Below are 6,585 nucleotides of genomic sequence, written 5' to 3'. Positions count from 1 at the left end.
TTAATGTACAACCAGTAACCATCAAGTTATTGAGTATTAAGAATATTGTTTCTCAATGTACAACCAGTAACCATCAAGTTATTGAGTATTAAGAATATTGTTTCTCAATGTACAACTAGTAACCATCAAGTTATTGAGTATTAAGAATATTGTTTCTTAATGTACAACTAGTAACCATCAAGTTATTGAGTATTATTTGTATTAGCTATCAGTAACATGTACCGGCTAAAAAATGGCTGATCCCATTTTAGTACAAAACATGCCAAAGAGCTGAATATTATAGGTCTTAATAATAATTCTATTATAAAGTAATATAAGTTGGTATTTGTCTGCTCGAAGACAATGAATGCTAAGAGAGCTCTAAGAAGAGTGCATGACTCTTATAGAATTTAGAACATATTTGAGATAGTAAAACACTGAAAAACCGGATTAGCTAGATGAGATAAAGATGGTGTGGCTGAAATTAAAGTGTTTGACAATGTTCTAACAGAAAGAGTAATTGTTTGTTTGTTTGTTTGTAATTTCGCGCAAAGCTACACGAGGGCTATCTGCGCTAGCCGTCCCTAATTTAACAGTGTAAGACTAGAGCAAAAGCAGCTAGTCATCACCATCCACTGCCAACTCTTGGGCTACTCTTTTACCAACGAATAGTGTGCTTGACCGTCACTATATAACGCCCCCACGGCTGAAAGAGCGAGCATGTTTGGTGTGACGAGGATTCGAACCCGCGACCCTCAGATTGCGAGACGAGCGCTCTAACCACCTGGCCATGACAGACAAAATTTGATAAAAATTCTCAAGTAGGTTTCTCTTTTAAAAAAAGAACCTCTAATTATAACACTAAGAACAGTGGGAATGCATAATAATCCAGTTTTACTTAGTTTTAAAAAAATTAAAAATTGACTTGGATTCACGTCCGAAAACAGCAAGGATATCCAACTGAAGACTGGATATAAATTTGGTCTCTATACGGTTTTATTTAGTTATATAAATTAATAAATTAACAATTTGTTCTTGTTCTTTGGATATCCATGCATCGTGTGTACATGGATAGATAAATGATCAATGTATAATACACTTACGCACATATGCATTTGCGTGTGTCTGTAGTGTAGTATGTAGCGTAAAAGTATTTAACACTCTAAGAAGATGATCTTATATAATTCAAACTATAGTTTATTCAATCTTCATTTGCTTCAAAACTTTATTTTTAAACTCGTATGTGTTTTGATGATGGCTGTTATCGAGGGCGTGGTGTCGTGTTTCGAGAAATGTTGCGGCAAAGTTGAATACGATAAAAGACACGTGGACTGATACGAACAAAATTCATTTGTTTTCTAAATATATGAGAAAAAGTCACCATTACATCCTTCTATATAAATCCATATTAAACATGCATAATCACAAAACACTACTTGTCTATGAGATAAGAACTAGAAGAATATAAGTAGGTCGTAGTCAAAGCGACGTTTTGTCTACGACCTTGTTTATAATTAAACACAAAGCAATCCAATGGGCTATCTGTGTTCTGCCCACCACGGGTATCGAAACCCGGATTCTAGCGTTGTAAATCCGCAGACATACTGCTGTGCCACTGGGGGGGGGGGTGACTATGATCAACTTACGTTGCAAGTAGGTATGCAACGCTCGTAAAAGTTCTTCACGAAAATGAAACTAGTAGATGAAATTCTTTTAAGTTTGAAATAAAAGGTCCTATAAGTATGTAGTTTTGAAAAAAAAAGACATTTAATTTTGATTTTTTCTAGAGTAATATTTTTCTCATGCTTTTTTTTTCTTTTCGTATGTTATCTTTCCAACATGAAAAAATAATTTTCATTTTAAGATTAAAAATACTTTTATGCATCAGAAAATTTTCAAATTTCATATGCGAAATCTGTATAATGTCCAAATAGTTATCAAATGTTTTTAAGAAAAAACTTTGTATTTTATCTGTTGCCCCCCAGTGGCACAGCGATATGTCTGGGGACTTACAACGCTAGAAACCGGGTTTCGATACTCGTGGTGGGCAGAGCACAGATAGCCCTTGTGTAGCTTTGTGCATAATTAAAAAACAAACAAACAATTTTATCTGTTAATTTCACTAACAATTATCTGTACGGGTATGGTCGATTTGACCGACCTCGTAATCAGAATAAAAAAATTACGACATAAATATAAGTTATGCCTTTTGCGTTCTAGAATGACTATATATTATAACCCGAAAACATAAATGTTTAGACTAAATAGCTTAAATCTCACAACATTATACATTTATATGTATTTATTATTTTCATTATATTGACCATTCAACCGGGCCTGGCTAACAATATAGAAGTTACAATGACGCGGCGCATGTGCACTCATGTTACCATATCGAATAATACAAAACTGACTTTAGTCTCTACAAAGTGACCTGTCTTAGTTGTATTTTAGTGGACTAGTATTTTGTAAAATACAGTCACATTTCAATTATTATAAATTATATATGTATAGAGATTATTACTGTTTACAAATAGCTTATTAAAATTATTATTATTAAAACACAGAACAGCAAATAAAGAAGTGAAGCGAACAATTATCTCTTCTAGTTCCGACCTTTGTACTCGGTTGCTGCTTGTCGCAGCTTGCTAAGCCTTAAGAAATTTCCCACGTGGAGGATGTGAAACGAAATATTTTTTTTTAGGTTTTACATATACATCTGAATAACCAAAATATCATAAATTACTATATTGATACCATAGAATTCCACTATAATTTATCAAGCTTAGTAACTAAGCTGTATTTCGGTCTAAACAAATATGAAATTTCAAGCAGACTAAAGACACATTATTTGAAAAAAGGATGATATCCTAAAACTTTAACATGGCTGAGAAAGCCACTAGGGGGACATTCTGAGCTTTTGACTGTTTATTCACATGTCATGTATATACGGGACCTTTTCCAAAAATGGAAAGAGGAGAGCGGAGCCACTTTATTTCATTCAGTACATGAGCGATATCTCAGCAAATAGAATAGATTGGAGGTTCTTATTTTATATTCTAGCTTGTCAGTATCGGTAATTTGAGTTCTTAATTCGTACAAAACTATAGAATTTGTATTTTGACATCACAAACATCTAATTTAAACCAGTGCTGCATTCAACAAAACCCACTAGTGGCACAGCGGTATGTCTATGGACTTATAATGCTAGAATACGGGTTTCGATACCCGTAGTGGGCAGAGCACAGATAGCCCATTGTGTAGCTTTCTGCTTAATTACAAACAAAGCTTACAAAGCATTCAACATACCACGTGACACACAAAAATCAATGTTTAGGTGGGTTTTTAATATTTATTTTTAAATTAGGAAATTAAATAATATACGCTACAAAAAATTTGAATTATGATCTCCAGTTTGATACCAAACTCAATAACATAAATTCATAAAATAGTAGTTAAATAAAATTTTGAATGTGAGTCAACAAATGCGATAGCATGATCTTTGACCCGTGACCCATGTGGAAAGGGTTAAATTTTTGTTGTGTGTGATCACGTGTTTAAAACTTACAACATAAAAGGTTTATTAAACTTTGAATTCATGTAATCTGAAAATAAAACTACTTTCCCATGCCAAAGTGAAAAAAGCTATATGCAAAGATAAAAAATACGTTTAAATTACTTTTTCTAGAAATGTAATATTGAAATATATATATATATATATGTATATGAAATGTGAGAGAACCTTATCATTGAGCTTATCTGATCATAATAAAATCCTAGTCTCTTTGTATACCTATTATTTATTGACATTAAACATTCTCGTTTATAAGATCATATAAAATAACAACTTTGTATATCTTGTCTTTGGTGATATCAAACATCATTGTTGTCCAATCATGGTATAATAAACGCTTCTTTGTATACCTTTTCTTTGTGGATATCAAACATCATTGTTGTCCAATCATGGTATAATAAACGCTTCTTTGTATACCTTTTCTTTGTGGATATCAAACATTATTATTGTCCAATCATGGTAAAATAAACGCTTCTTTGTATACCTTTTCTTTATGGATATCAAACATTATTATTGTCCGATCATGGTCAAACAACAATTTTGTACACTTGTTCTTTGTTGATATCAAAAAGTCTTGCTCATCTGTACCAAAATTCTACACATTTTTATTCCGAATTTTTTGCGCGATTTTCATAAACGATGTGAAGTCCAGAATTTTTTGAAGACATTCATTATCTCAGCAAGGTATTTTAATATCATATTAAAAGCACGAGTGCATGGAATAGCTTTCGTTATATTATCTTATAACTATTTTGAGTTCGAACGTGATACGCTAAGGGAGAAGGAAGGGCATGACCTGCATTGACAATGATTAATTATAGTGTGAAAAAATTACACTTTCAAAACTCTTTCTTCAGTCTAAGAAGGAAGAGATGATCAATACAATTATAATTACTTGGTATATTGTTCAGCAACTGATAAGCGTTTCAGGTGGCCTGACAGGTGTTTTAGGTGGTCAATTGTAGCACGGCCTGGCATGGCCAGGTGGTTAGGGCGCTCGACTCGCAATCTGCGGGTCACGGGTTCAAATCCCCGTCCCGCCAAAACATGCTCAGCCTTTCAGCCGTGGGTGCATTATAGTATAGTGACGGTCAATTCCACCATTCGTTGGTAAAAGCGTAACCCAAGAGTTAGCGGTGGGTGGTGATGACTAGCTGCTTTCCCTCTAGTCTTCCACTGCTAAATTAGGGATGGCTAGAGCAGATAGCTCTCGTGTAGCTTTGCGCGAAATTCAAACCACACCAGTGCAGCAACCATAACCTAGTAAAAAGAGTAAAAAGAGCCCCCAGCATATCGAAAGAGTTTAATAATTTAGATGCATACTTGCGTTAGAAGTGAGTAAACAAATTCGTATGAAATTGTTTTAGACCATGCTTTGTTTATTTACTGTAACAATAAATCGTGAAAGATACTCTTAGAAGCCAGCATATCATGACAAACAAACAAATGTACAATAAACTATTAAATACATAACATAGAACTTTAAAATAGATATACAATTAATTTGTTTTTAATTCATGTCAATCTATGGCCTCTAAGATCTTGACATTTAACTAGGTCATGGGACCTGTGTGTAGGTTTACCTTTTAAAGAAGGTCCCGCCACATTCTTACACAGATATTCGCCGGGCTTTCGTCTCTATTTAATAGTTCATAATATTTTTTAAACTTTATTAGTTCTGAAGATTCACGGATATTATTGGCCCTAAAACCATTACACATCCATTATGTTATGGTTAAGGATATTTTAAATTACATTCTGTCTGTATAAGATATATACTTTCACATTCTTACTCAATTTTATAAATTCTAGTTTTTCTCTTAACTGTATATTATTTTTATTATCCACGACTTCCAAAACAAACGAGATAGAGGTTCGTTTCAGAACATAATGCCAACATAAGCTATTATCTCATGCGATCAAATTATAAATAAATTCGTTAAGAAAATTTTCTGTAAGATGTGTAATTTATTGTGTACTTTTACAATAACAAAATTGAATTTTTGCAGCAAAGCGATTAAGTGTGACATCCGAAATCTGTATGATTTGAAAAACAAACAAACAAATAAATAGAAATTATCAGTTATAGTTTTCTATAACTATATATACCACAATGTAATCTTCTTAAAGCAGCCTGAACTTCCCTTTTGGGCCCGGCATGACCAGGTGGTTAGGGCGCTCGTCTTGCAACCTGCGGGTCGCGGGTTCGAATCCCCGTTACGCCTATTCGTTGGTAAAAGAGTAGCCCAAGAGTTGGCGGTAGGTGATGATGACTAGCTGCCTTTCTTCTAGTCTTACATTGCTAATTTAGGGACGGCTAGCGCAGATAGCCCCCGTGTAGCTTTGAGCGAATTTCGAAACAAACAAACTTCCCCCAAGAAATTCACGTTATTCGTAAGTAATAATTATGATTTAAAATGTTGTTGTTGTTTAAAGCTAAGCACAAAGCTACACAATTGGCTACCCGTGTTCTGACCACCACGGGTATCGAAACCTGGTTTCTAGCGTTGTAAGTCCGCAGAGTACCGCTGTACCACTGGGGGCATGATTAAAAATATATTGTACTATTGACTCCTCAACGAGTTGTAAAGATAACGTACGTGATAGGTTTAAAAAGGATAATAAAGCCAAACTGTTGTTGTCTTAGCGCAAATCTCTACAATGGATTATCTGCGAGGAATCGAACCCCGAATCTTAGCGTTGTTAGTCCTAAAACTTACCACTGGATCAGATAAAGTAAGGATTTAAGCTAGGCTGAAGACATTGAAAGATATATATAGCATTTAATTTGGAATTTAATACAATACTTTAACTAAGTTAAGACCTCATTTGTTTAAACACGTATATTATAAAGTTCTCATTAATGAAAAATGTTCTATCTTGAACGACGATGTCAAGCTAAGACCACTTTGATGAATATAATAAATTGTCTAAACTACAGTGCGCTTTGAACTAAACAGAAACGTTTGATCTTGGACTTAACTCGTCAGTAGAGGATTTATCAAGGCCCTGTAGGTGAAACCTAGAACATA

Source organism: Limulus polyphemus, unplaced genomic scaffold, assembly GCF_000517525.1.
Source record: "Limulus polyphemus unplaced genomic scaffold, Limulus_polyphemus-2.1.2 Scaffold243, whole genome shotgun sequence".
Taxonomy (NCBI): Eukaryota; Metazoa; Arthropoda; class Merostomata; order Xiphosura; family Limulidae; genus Limulus; species Limulus polyphemus.
This window is presented reverse-complemented; position numbering follows the sequence as displayed.